Genomic DNA, 13,343 nt, shown 5'->3' on the forward strand with positions numbered 1-13,343 from the left:
TTGAGTGTTCCATCGTCATTACAAGGCCCTGAACGCTACAATTAACTATCATTTTAGCGTCGGATTCGAAAATCTACTCACAGGAGAAGTTCATACGGTGCTCGAGACAGCAATATACCCCTTGGAGACAAATCGACTGGAGGCCGATGTATTGGATCTCGACGCAATATGAGTGTTCCATCGTCATTACAAGGCCCTGAACATTACAATTAACTATCATTTTAGCGTCGGATTCGAAAATCTACTCACAGGAGAAGTTCATACGGTGCTCGAGACAGCAATATACCCCTTGGAGACAAATTGACTGGAGGCCGGTGTATTGTATCTCGACGCAATTTGAGTGTTCCATCGGCATTAGGAGGCCCTGAAAGTTACAACTAACTATCATTTTTGCGTCGGATTCGAAAATCTAGACTCACAGGAGATCAACCATAAGATGCCCGAGGCAGCAATAGACCCTTGGAGACAAGTCGGCTGCAGGCCGATGTATTGAATCTCGACGCAATTTGAGTGCTCCATCGGCATTAGGAGGCCCTGAACGTTACAATTAACTATCAGTTTTTCGTCGGATTCGAAAATCTAGACTCACAGCAGACGGACCATTTGGTGCGCGAGGCAGCAATATCTCCTTGGAGACAAGTCGGCTGGAGGCCGATGTATTGAATCTCGACGCAATTTGAGTGTTCCATCGGCATTAGGAGGCCCTGAACGTTACAATTATCTATCATTTTTGCGTCGGATTCGATAATATAAACTCACAGGAGAACGACCATAAGGTGCCCGAGGCGAGTCCGCTGGAGGCCGATGTATTGAATCTCGACGCAATTTGAGTGTCATTAGAAGGCCCTGAACGTTACAATTAACTATCATTTTTGCGTCGGATTCGAAAATCTAGACTCACAGGAGAACGACCATAGGGTGCCCGAGGCAGCAATAGACCCTTGGAGACAAATCGACTGGAGGCCGACGTATTGAACATCGACGCAATTTGAGTGTTCCATCGTCATTTGGTTGCCCTGAACGATATAATGACCTATCAGTTTTGCGTCGGATTCGAAAATCTAGACTCACAGGAGAACGACCATAAGGTGCCCGAGGCAGCAATAGACCCTTGGAGACAAGTCGGCTGTAGGCCGATGTATTGAATCTCGACGTAATTTGAGTGTTCCGTCGGCATTAGGAGGCCCTGAACGTTACAAATAACTATCATTTTTGCGTCGGATTTGATAATCTACTCACAGGAGAAGTTCATACGGTGCTCGAGACTACAATATCCCCTTGGATACAAGTCGACAGGAGGTCGATGTATTGACTCTCGACGCAATTTGAGTGTTCCATCGTCTTTAGGAGTCCCTGAACGTTACAATTAACTATCATTTATGCGTCGGATTCGAAAATCTAGACTCACAGGAGAGCGACCATAAGGTGCCGGAGGCAGCAATAGACCCTTGGAGACAAGTCGGCTGGAAACCGATGTATTGATTCTTGACGCTATTTGAGTGTTCCATCGTCATTAGGAGGCCCTGAACGTTACAATTAACTATCATTTTTGCGTCGGATTCGAAAATCTAGACTCACAGGAGAACGACCATAAGGTGCCCGAGGCAGCAATAGACCCTAGGAGACAAGTCGGCTGGAGGCCGATGTATTGAATCTCGACGCAATTTGAGTGTTCCATCGGCATTAGGAGGCCATGAACGTTACAGTTAACCATCATTTTAGCGTCGGATTCGAAAATCTACTAACAGGAGAAGGATCATATGGTGCACGAGACTGCAATATCCCCTTGGATACAAGTCGACTGGAGGTCGATGTATTAACTCTCGACGCAATTTGAGTGTTCCATCGTCTTTAGGAGTCCCTGAACGTTACAATTAACTATCATTTATGCGTCGGATTCGAAAATCTACTCACAGGAGAAGTTAATACGGTGCTCGAGGCTGCAATAGACCCTTGGAGACAAGTCGGCTGGAAACCGATGTATTGATTCTTGACGCAATTTGAGTGTTCCATCGTCATTGAGTGGCCCTGAACGTTACAATTAAATATCATTTTTGCGTCGGATTCGATAATCTAAACTCACAGGAGAACGACCATAAGGTGCCCGAGGCAGCAATAGACCCTTGGAGAAAGGTGGCTGGAGGCCGATGTACTGAATCTCGACGCAATTTGAGTGTCCCATCGTCATTAGATGGCCCTGAACGTTACAATTAACAATCAGTTTTGCGTCGGGTTCGAAAATCTAGACTCACAGGAGAAGGACCATGTGGTGCCCGAGGCAGAAATATCCCCTTGGAGACAAGTCGGCTGGAGGCCGATGTATTGAATCTCGACGCAATTTGAGTGTGCCATCGGCATTAGGAGGCCCTGAACGTTACAATTAACCATCATTTTTGCGTCGGATTCGATAATCTACTCACAGGAGAAGTTCATACGGTGCTCGAGACTGCAATATCCCCTTCGATACAAGTCGACTGGAGGTCGATGTATTGAATCTCTACGCAATTTGAGTGTTCCATCGTCATTAGGAGGCCCTAAACGGTACAATTAACAATCATTTTTGCGTCGGATTTGATAATCTAAATTCACAGGAGAACGACCATAAGGTGCCCGAGGCAGCAACAGACCCTTGGAGACAAGTCGGCTGGAGGACGATGTATTGAATCTCGACGCAATTTGAGTGTTCCATCGTCATTACAAGGCCCTGAATGTTACAATTAACTATCATTTTAGCGTCGGATTCGAAAATCTACTCACAAGAGAAGTTCATACGGTGCTGGAGACAGCAATATACCCCCTGGGAGACAAATTGACTGGAGGCCGGTGTATTGAATATCGACGCAATTTGAGTGTTCCATCGTCATTAGGAGGCCCTAATCGTTACAATTAACTATCATTTTTGCGTCGGATTCGATAATCTAAACTCACAGGAGAACGACCATAAGGTGCCCGAGGCAGCAACAGACCCTTGGAGACAAGTCGGCTTTAGGCCGATGTATTGAATCTCGACGCAATTTGAGTGTTCCATCGTCATTAGGAGGCCCTAACCGTTACAATTAACTATCATTTTTGCGTCGGATTCGATAATCTAAACTCTCAGGAGAACGACCATAAGGTGCCCGAGGCAGCAACAGACACTTGGAGACAAGTCGGCTGGAGGCCGATTTATTGAATCTCGACGCAATTTGAGTGTTCCATCGTCATTACAAGGCCCTGAACGTCACAATTTACTATCATTTTTGCGTCGGATTCGAAAATCTAGACTCACATGAGAAGGATCATATTGTGCCCGAGACAGCAATATCCCCTTGGAGACAAGTCGGCTGGAGGCCGATGTATTGAATCTCGACGCAATTTGAGTGTTCCATCGTCATTAGGAGGCCCTGAACGTTACAATTAACTATCAGTTTCGCGTCGGATTCGAAAATCTAGACTCACAGGAGAACGACCATAAAGTGCCCGAGGCAGCAATAGACCCTTGGAGACAAGTCGGCTGGAGGCCGATGTATTGCATCTGGACGCTATTTGATTGTTCCATCATCATTAGGAGGCCCGAAACGTTACAATTAACTATCATTTTTGCGTCGGATTCGAAAATCTAGACTCACAGGAGATCGACCATAAGGTGCCCGAGGCAGCAATAGACCCTTGGAGACAAGTCGGCTGCAGGCCGATGTATTGAATCTCGACGCAATTTGAGTGTTCCATCGGCATTAGGAGGCCCTGAACGTTACAATTAACTATCAGTTTTTCGTCGGATTCGAAAATCTAGACTCACAGCAGACGGACCATTTGGTGCGCGAGGCAGCAATATCTCCTTGGAGACAAGTCGGCTGGAGGCCGATGTATTGAATCTCGACGCAATTTGAGTGCTCCATCGGCATTAGGAGGCCCTGAACGTTACAATTATCTATCATTTTTGCGTCGGATTCGATAATATAAACTCACAGGAGAACGACCATAAGGTGCCCGAGGCGAGTCCGCTGGAGGCCGATGTATTGAATCTCGACGCAATTTGAGTGTCATTAGAAGGCCCTGAACGTTACAATTAACTATCATTTTTGCGTCGGATTCGAAAATCTAGACTCACAGGAGAACGACCATAGGGTGCCCGAGGCAGCAATAGACCCTTGGAGACAAATCGACTGGAGGCCGACGTATTGAACATCGACGCAATTTGAGTGTTCCATCGTCATTTGGTTGCCCTGAACGATATAATGACCTATCAGTTTTGCGTCGGATTCGAAAATCTAGACTCACAGGAGAACGACCATAAGGTGCCCGAGGCAGCAATAGACCCTTGGAGACAAGTCGGCTGTAGGCCGATGTATTGAATCTCGACGTAATTTGAGTGTTCCGTCGGCATTAGGAGGCCCTGAACGTTACAAATAACTATCATTTTTGCGTCGGATTTGATAATCTACTCACAGGAGAAGTTCATACGGTGCTCGAGACTACAATATCCCCTTGGATACAAGTCGAATGGAGGTCGATGTATTGACTCTCGACGCAATTTGAGTGTTCCATCGTCTTTAGGAGTCCCTGAACGTTACAATTAACTATCATTTATGCGTCGGATTCGAAAATCTAGACTCACAGGAGAGCGACCATAAGGTGCCGGAGGCAGCAATAGACCCTTGGAGACAAGTCGGCTGGAAACCGATGTATTGATTCTTGACGCTATTTGAGTGTTCTATCGTCATTAGGAGGCCCTGAACGTTACAATTAACTATCATTTTTGCGTCGGATTCGAAAATCTAGACTCACAGGAGAACGACCATAAGGTGCCCGAGGCAGCAATAGACCCTAGGAGACAAGTCGGCTGGAGGCCGATGTATTGAATCTCGACGCAATTTGAGTGTTCCATCGGCATTAGGAGGCCATGAACGTTACAGTTAACCATCATTTTAGCGTCGGATTCGAAAATCTACTAACAGGAGAAGGATCATATGGTGCACGAGACTGCAATATCCCCTTGGATACAAGTCGACTGGAGGTCGATGTATTAACTCTCGACGCAATTTGAGTGTTCCATCGTCTTTAGGAGTCCCTGAACGTTACAATTAACTATCATTTATGCGTCGGATTCGAAAATCTACTCACAGGAGAAGTTAATACGGTGCTCGAGGCTGCAATAGACCCTTGGAGACAAGTCGGCTGGAAACCGATGTATTGATTCTTGACGCAATTTGAGTGTTCCATCGTCATTGAGTGGCCCTGAACGTTACAATTAAATATCATTTTTGCGTCGGATTCGATAATCTAAACTCACAGGAGAACGACCATAAGGTGCCCGAGGCAGCAATAGACCCTTGGAGAAAGGTGGCTGGAGGCCGATGTACTGAATCTCGACGCAATTTGAGTGTCCCATCGTCATTAGATGGCCCTGAACGTTACAATTAACAATCAGTTTTGCGTCGGGTTCGAAAATCTAGACTCACAGGAGAAGGACCATGTGGTGCCCGAGGCAGAAATATCCCCTTGGAGACAAGTCGGCTGGAGGCCGATGTATTGAATCTCGACGCAATTTGAGTGTGCCATCGGCATTAGGAGGCCCTGAACGTTACAATTAACCATCATTTTTGCGTCGGATTCGATAATCTACTCACAGGAGAAGTTCATACGGTGCTCGAGACTGCAATATCCCCTTCGATACAAGTCGACTGGAGGTCGATGTATTGACTCTCGACGCAATTTGAGTGTTCCATCGTCTTTAGGAGTCCCTGAACGTTACAATTAACTATCATTTATGCGTCGGATTCGAAAATCTAGACTCACAGGAGAACGACCATATGGTAGCCGAGGCAGCAACAGACCCTTGGAGACAAGTCGGCTGGAGGCCGATGTATTGAATCTCGACGCAATTTGAGTGTTCCATCGTCATTAGGAGGCCCTAAACGTTACAATTAACAATCATTTTTGCGTCGGATTTGATAATCTAAATTCACAGGAGAACGACCATAAGGTGCCCGAGGCAGCAACAGACCCTTGGAGACAAGTCGGCTGGAGGACGATGTATTGAATCTCGACGCAATTTGAGTGTTCCATCGTCATTACAAGGCCCTGAACGTTACAATTAACTATCATTTTAGCGTCGGATTCGAAAATCTACTCACAAGAGAAGTTCATACGGTGCTGGAGACAGCAATATACCCCCTGGGAGACAAATTGACTGTAGGCCGGTGTATTGAATATCGACGCAATTTGAGTGTTCCATCGTCATTTGGAGGCCCTAATCGTTACAATTAACTATCATTTTTGCGTCGGATTCGATAATCTAAACACACAGGAGAACGACCATAAGGTGCCCGAGGCAGCAACAGACCCTTGGAGACAAGTCGGCTTTAGGCCGATGTATTGAATCTCGACGCAATTTGAGTGTTCCATCGTCATTAGGAGGCCCTTACCGTTACAATTAACTATCATTTTTGCGTCGGATTCGATAATCTAAACTCTCAGGAGAACGACCATAAGGTGCCCGAGGCAGCAACAGACACTTGGAGACAAGTCGGCTGGAGGCCGATGTATTGAATCTCGACGCAATTTGAGTGTTCCATCGTCATTACAAGGCCCTGAACGTTACAATTTACTATCATTTTTGCGTCGGATTCAAAAATCTAGACTCACATGAGAAGGATCATATTGTGCCCGAGACAGCAATATCCCCTTGGAGACAAGTCGGCTGGAGGCCGATGTATTGAATCTCGACGCAATTTGAGTGTTCCATCGTCGTTAGGAGGCCCTGAACGTTACAATTAACTATCAGTTTCGCGTCGGATTCGAAAATCTAGACTCACAGGAGAACGACCATAAAGTGCCCGAGGCAGCAATAGACCGTTGGAGACAAGTCGGCTGGAGGCCGATGTATTGCATCTGGACGCTATTTGATTGTTCCATCGTCATTAGGAGGCCCGAAACGTTACAATTAACTATCATTTTTGCGTCGGATTCGATAATCTAAACTCACAGGAGAACGACCATAAAGTGCCCGAGGCAGCAACAGATCCTTGGAGGCAAGTCGGCTGGTGGCCGATGTATTGATTCTCGACGCAATTTGAGTGTTCCATCGGCATTAGGAGGCCATGATCGTTACAGTTAACTATCATTTTAGCGTCGGATTCGAAAATCTACTAAGAGGAGAAGGATCATATGGTGCACGAGACTGCAATATCCCCTTGGATACAAGTCGACTGGAGGTCGATGTATTGACTCTCGACGCAATTTGAGTGTTCCATCGGCATTAGGAGGCCGCGAACGTTACAGTTAACTATCATTTTAGCGTCGGATTCGAAAATCTACTAACAGGAGAAGGATCATATGGTGCACGAGACTGCAATATCCCCTTGGATACAAGTCGACTGGAGGTCGATGTATTGACTCTCGACGCAATTTGAGTGTTCCATCGCCAATAGGAGGCAATGAAAGTTACAATTAACTATCATTTTTGCGTCGGATTCGAAAACCTAGACTCACAGGAGAACGACCATGAGGTGTCCGAGGCAGCAATAGACCCTTGGAGACAAGTCGGCTGGAGGCCGATGTATTGCATCTGGACGCTATTTGATTGTTCCATCGTCATTAGGAGGCCCGAAACGTTACAATTAACTATCATTTTTGCGTCGGATTCGATAATCTAAACTCACAGGAGAACGACCATAAAGTGCCCGAGGCAGCAACAGACCCTTGGAGGCAAGTCGGCTGGAGGCCGATGTATTGAATCTCGACGCAATTTGAGTGTTCCATCGTCATTACAAGGCCCAGAACGTAACAATTAACTATCATTTTTGCGTCGGATTCGAAATTCTAGACTCACAGGAGAACGACCATAAGGTGCCCGAGGCAGCTACAGACCCTAGGAGACAAGTCCGCTGGAGGACGATGTATTGGATCGCGACGCAATTTGAGTGTTCCATCGTCATAACAAGGCCCTGAACGTTACAATTAACTATCATTTTAGCGTCGGATTCGAAAATCTACTCACAGGAGAAGTTCATACGGTGCTCGAGACAGCAATATACCCCTTGGAGGCAAATCGACTGGAGGCCGGTGTATTGAATCTCGACGCAATTTGAAAGTTCCATCGGCATTAGGAGGCCCTGAAAGTTACAATTAACTATGAGTTATGCGTCGGATTCGAAAATCTATACTCACAGGAGAACGACCATAATTAGGTGCCCGAGGCAGCATTAGACCCTTGGAGACAAGTCGGCTGAAGGCCGATGTATTGAATCTCGACGCAATTTATGTGTTCCATCGCCAATAGGACTCCCTGAACGTTACAATTAACTATCATTTTTGCGTCGGATTCGAAAATCACTCACTGGAGAACGACCATAAGGTGCCCGAGGCAGCAATAGACCCTTGGAGACAAGTCGGCTGGAGGCCGATGTATTGAATCTCGACGCAATTTGAGTGTTCCATCGTCTTTAGGAGTCCCTGAACGTTACAATTAACTATCATTTATGCGTCGGATTCGAAGATCTACTCACAGGAGAAGTTCATACGGTGCTCGAGGCAGCAATAGACCCTTGGAGACAAGTCGGCTGGAAACCGATGTATTGATTCTCGACGCAATTTGAGTGTTCCATCGGCATTACAGGGCCCTGAACGTTACAATTAACTATCATTTTTGCGTCGGATTCGATAATATAGACTCACAGGAAAACGACCATAAGGTGCCCGAGTCAGCAATAGACCCTTGGAGACAAGTCGGCTGGAGGCCGATGTATTGAATCTCGACGTAATTTGAGTGTTCCATCGGCATTAGGAGGCCCTGAACGTTACAAATAACTATCATTTTTGTGTCGGATTTGATAATCTACTCACAGGAGAAGTTCATACGGTGCCCGAGACTACAATATCCCCTTGGATACAAGTCGACAGGAGGCCGATGTATTGAATCTCGACGTAATTTGAGTGTTCCATCGTCATTAGGAGGCCCTGAACGTTACAATTAACTATCATTTTTGCGTCGGATTCGAAAATCTAGACTCACAGGAGAACGACCATAAGGTGCCGAGGCAGCAATAGACCCTTGAAGACAAGTCGGCTGGAGGCCGATGTATTGAATCTCGACGCCATTTGTGTGTCCCATCGTCATTAGATGGCCCTGAACGTTACAATTAACAATCAGTTTTGCGTCGGGTTCGAAAATCTAGACTCACAGGAGAAGGACCATGTTGTGCCCGAGGCAGCGATATCCCCTTGGAGACAAGTCGGCTGGAGGCCGATGTATTGAATCTCGACGCAATTTGAGTCTTCTATCGTCATTAGGAGGCCCTAAACGTTAAAATTAACTATCATTTTTGGGTCGGATTAAAAAATCTACTCACAGGAGAAGTTTATACGGTGCTCGAGGCAGCAACAAACCCTTGGAGACAAGTCGGCTGTAGGCCGATGTATTGAATCTCGACGCAAATTGAGTGTTCCATCGGCATTACAAGGCCCTGAACGTTACAATTAACTATCATTTTTGCGTCGGATTCGATAATCTAGACTCACAGGAGAACGACCATAAGGTGCCCGATGCAGCAATAGACCCTTGGAGACAAGTTGGCTGGTGGCCGAAGTATTGAATCTCGACGCAATTTGAGTGTTCCATCGGCATTAGGAGGCCCTGAACGTTTCAATTAACTTTCATTTTTGCGTCGGATTCGATAATCTACTCACAGGAGAAGTTCATACGGTGCTCGAGACTGCAATATCCCCTTCGATACAAATCGACTGGAGGTCGATGTATCGAATCTCGACGCAATTTGAGTGTTCCATCGTCTTTACAAGGCCCTGAACGTTACAATTAACAATCAGTTTTGCGTCGGGTTCGAAAATCTAGACTCACAGGAGAAGGACCATGTGGTGCCCAAGGCAGCGATATCCCCTTGGAGACAAATCGGCTGGAGGCCGATGTATGGAATCTCGACGCAATTTGACTCTTCTATCGTCATTAGGAGGCCCTAAACGTTACAATTAACTGTCATTTTTGCGTCGGATTCACAAATCTACTCACAGGAGAAGTTCATACGGTGCTCGAGGCAGCAACAGACCCTTGGAGACAAGTCGGCTGGAGGCCGATGTATTGAATCTGGACGCAATTTGAGTGTTCCATCGTCATTACAAGGCCCTGAACGTTACAATTAACTATCAGTTTCGCGTCGGATTCGAAAATCTAGACTCACAGTAGACGGACCACATGGAGCCCGATTCGGCAATATCCCCTTGGAGTCAAGTCGGCTGGCGGTCGATGTATTGAATCTCGACTCAATTTGAGTGTTCCAACGTCATTAGGTGGCCCTGAACGTTGCAATTAACTGTCATTTTTGCGTCGGATTCGATAATCTAGACTCACAGGAGAACGACCATAAGGTGCTCGAGGCAGCAATAGACCCTTGGAGACAAGTCGGCTGGAGGCCGATGTATTGAATCTCGACGTAATTTGAGTGTTCCATCGGCATTAGGAGGCCCTGAACGTTACAAATAACTATCCTTTTTGCGTCGGATTTCATAATCTACTCACAGGAGAAGTTCATACGGTGCTCGAGACTACAGTATCCCCTTGGATACAAGTCGACAGGAGGTCGATGTATTGACTCTCGACGCAATTTGAGTGATCCATCGTCTTTAGGAGTCCCTGAACGTTACAATTAACTATCATTTTAGCGTCGGATTCGAAAATCTACTCACAGGAGAAGTATATACGGTGCTCGAGACAGCAATATACCCCTTGGAGGCAAATCGACTGGAGGCCGGTGTATTGAATCTCGACGCAATTTGAAAGTTCCATCGCCAATAGGAGGCCCTGAACGTTACAATTAACTATCATTTTTGCGTCGGATTCGAAAATCACTCACAGGAGAACGACCATAAGGTGCCCGAGGCAGCAATAGACCCTTGGAGACAAGTCGGCTGGAGGCCGATGTATTGAATCTCGACGCAATTTGAGTGTTCCATCGTCTTTAGGAGTCCCTGAACGTTACAATTAACTATCATTTATGCGTCGGATTCGAAGATCTACTCACAGGAGAAGTTCATACGGTGCTCGAATCAGCAATAGACCCTTGGAGACAAGTCGGCTGGAGGCCGATGTATTGAATCTCGACGTAATTTGAGTGTTCCATCGGCATTAGGAGGCCCTGAACGTTACAAATAACTATCATTTTTGTGTCGGATTTGATAATCTACTCACAGGAGAAGTTCATACGGTGCCCGAGACTACAATATCCCCTTGGATACAAGTCGACAGGAGGCCGATGTATTGAATCTCGACGTAATTTGAGTGTTCCATTGTCATTAGGAGGCCCTGAACGTTACAATTAACTATCATTTTTGCGTCGGATTCGAAAATCTAGACTCACAGGAGAACGACCATAAGGTGCCGAGGCAGCAATAGACCCTTGAAGACAAGTCGGCTGGAGGCCGATGTATTGAATCTCGACGCCATTTGTGTGTCCCATCGTCATTAGATGGCCCTGAACGTTACAATTAACAATCAGTTTTGCGTCGGGTTCGAAAATCTAGACTCACAGGAGAAGGACCATGGGGTGCCCGAGGCAGCGATATCCCCTTGGAGACAAGTCGGCTGGAGGCCGATGTATTGAATCTCGACGCAATTTGAGTCTTCTATCGTCATTAGGAGGCCCTAAACGTTAAAATTAACTATCATTTTTGGGTCGGATTAAAAAATCTACTCACAGGAGAAGTTTATACGGTGCTCGAGGCAGCAACAAACCCTTGGAGACAAGTCGGCTGTAGGCCGATGTATTGAATCTCGACGCAAATTGAGTGTTCCATCGGCATTACAAGGCCCTGAACGTTACAATTAACTATCATTTTTGCGTCGGATTCGATAATCTAGACTCACAGGAGAACGACCATAAGGTGCCCGATGCAGCAATAGACCCTTGGAGACAAGTTGGCTGGAGGCCGAAGTATTGAATCTCGACGCAATTTGAGTGTTCCATCGGCATTAGGAGGCCCTGAACGTTACAAATAACTATCCTTTTTGCGTCGGATTTCATAATCTACTCACAGGAGAAGTTCATACGGTGCTCGAGACTACAGTATCCTTTTGGATACAAGTCGACAGGAGGTCGATGTATTGACTCTCGACGCAATTTGAGTGATCCATCGTCTTTAGGAGTCCCTGAACGTTACAATTAACTATCATTTTAGCGTCGGATTCGAAAATCTACTCACAGGAGAAGTATATACGGTGCTCGAGACAGCAATATACCCCTTGGAGGCAAATCGACTGGAGGCCGGTGTATTGAATCTCGACGCAATTTGAAAGTTCCATCGCCAATAGGAGGCCCTGAACGTTACAATTAACTATCATTTTTGCGTCGGATTCGAAAATCACTCACAGGAGAACGACCATAAGGTGCCCGAGGCAGCAATAGACCCTTGGAGACAAGTCGGCTGGAGGCCGATGTATTGAATCTCGACGCAATTTGAGTGTTCCATCGTCTTTAGGAGTCCCTGAACGTTACAATTAACTATCATTTATGCGTCGGATTCGAAGATCTACTCACAGGAGAAGTTCATACGGTGCTCGAGGCAGCAATAGACCCTTGGAGACAAGTCGGCTGGAGGCCGATGTATTGAATCTCGACGTAATTTGAGTGTTCCATCGGCATTAGGAGGCCCTGAACGTTACAAATAACTATCATTTTTGTGTCGGATTTGATAATCTACTCACAGGAGAAGTTCATACGGTGCCCGAGACTACAATATCCCCTTGGATACAAGTCGACAGGAGGCCGATGTATTGAATCTCGACGTAATTTGAGTGTTCCATCGTCATTAGGAGGCCCTGAACGTTACAATTAACTATCATTTTTGCGTCGGATTCGAAAATCTAGACTCACAGGAGAACGACCATAAGGTGCCGAGGCAGCAATAGACCCTTGAAGACAAGTCGGCTGGAGGCCGATGTATTGAATCTCGACGCCATTTGTGTGTCCCATCGTCATTAGATGGCCCTGAACGTTACAATTAACAATCAGTTTTGCGTCGGGTTCGAAAATCTAGACTCACAGGAGAAGGACCATGGGGTGCCCGAGGCAGCGATATCCCCTTGGAGACAAGTCGGCTGGAGGCCGATGTATTGAATCTCGACGCAATTTGAGTCTTCTATCGTCATTAGGAGGCCCTAAACGTTAAAATTAACTATCATTTTTGGGTCGGATTAAAAAATCTACTCACAGGAGAAGTTTATACGGTGCTCGAGGCAGCAACAAACCCTTGGAGACAAGTCGGCTGTAGGCCGATGTATTGAATCTCGACGCAAATTGAGTGTTCCATCGGCATTACAAGGCCCTGAACGTTACAATTAACTATCATTTTTG

This window comes from Schistocerca serialis, chromosome 5, assembly GCF_023864345.2.
Source record: "Schistocerca serialis cubense isolate TAMUIC-IGC-003099 chromosome 5, iqSchSeri2.2, whole genome shotgun sequence".
Classification (NCBI taxonomy): Eukaryota; Metazoa; Arthropoda; class Insecta; order Orthoptera; family Acrididae; genus Schistocerca; species Schistocerca serialis.